Here is a 249-nt window from a genome sequence, read left to right on the forward strand (position 1 = left end):
ACACATACACACTCACACACATACACATACACACTCACACACACATACACACACACACACACACACACACACACACACACTCACACACACACACACGTGAAACAATACACACACACGTGAAACAATACACACACCTGAAGCAACACATATACCTAAAGTTACTATTCTACCCGTAGTCTTGTCTTGCTGTCACACATCTTAAGTTTCCAATTGGAACTACTTTACTCCGTACATTTTACTGAAATACGT

This window comes from Aplysia californica, unplaced genomic scaffold, assembly GCF_000002075.1.
Source record: "Aplysia californica isolate F4 #8 unplaced genomic scaffold, AplCal3.0 scaffold03154, whole genome shotgun sequence".
NCBI classification, from domain to species: Eukaryota; Metazoa; Mollusca; class Gastropoda; order Aplysiida; family Aplysiidae; genus Aplysia; species Aplysia californica.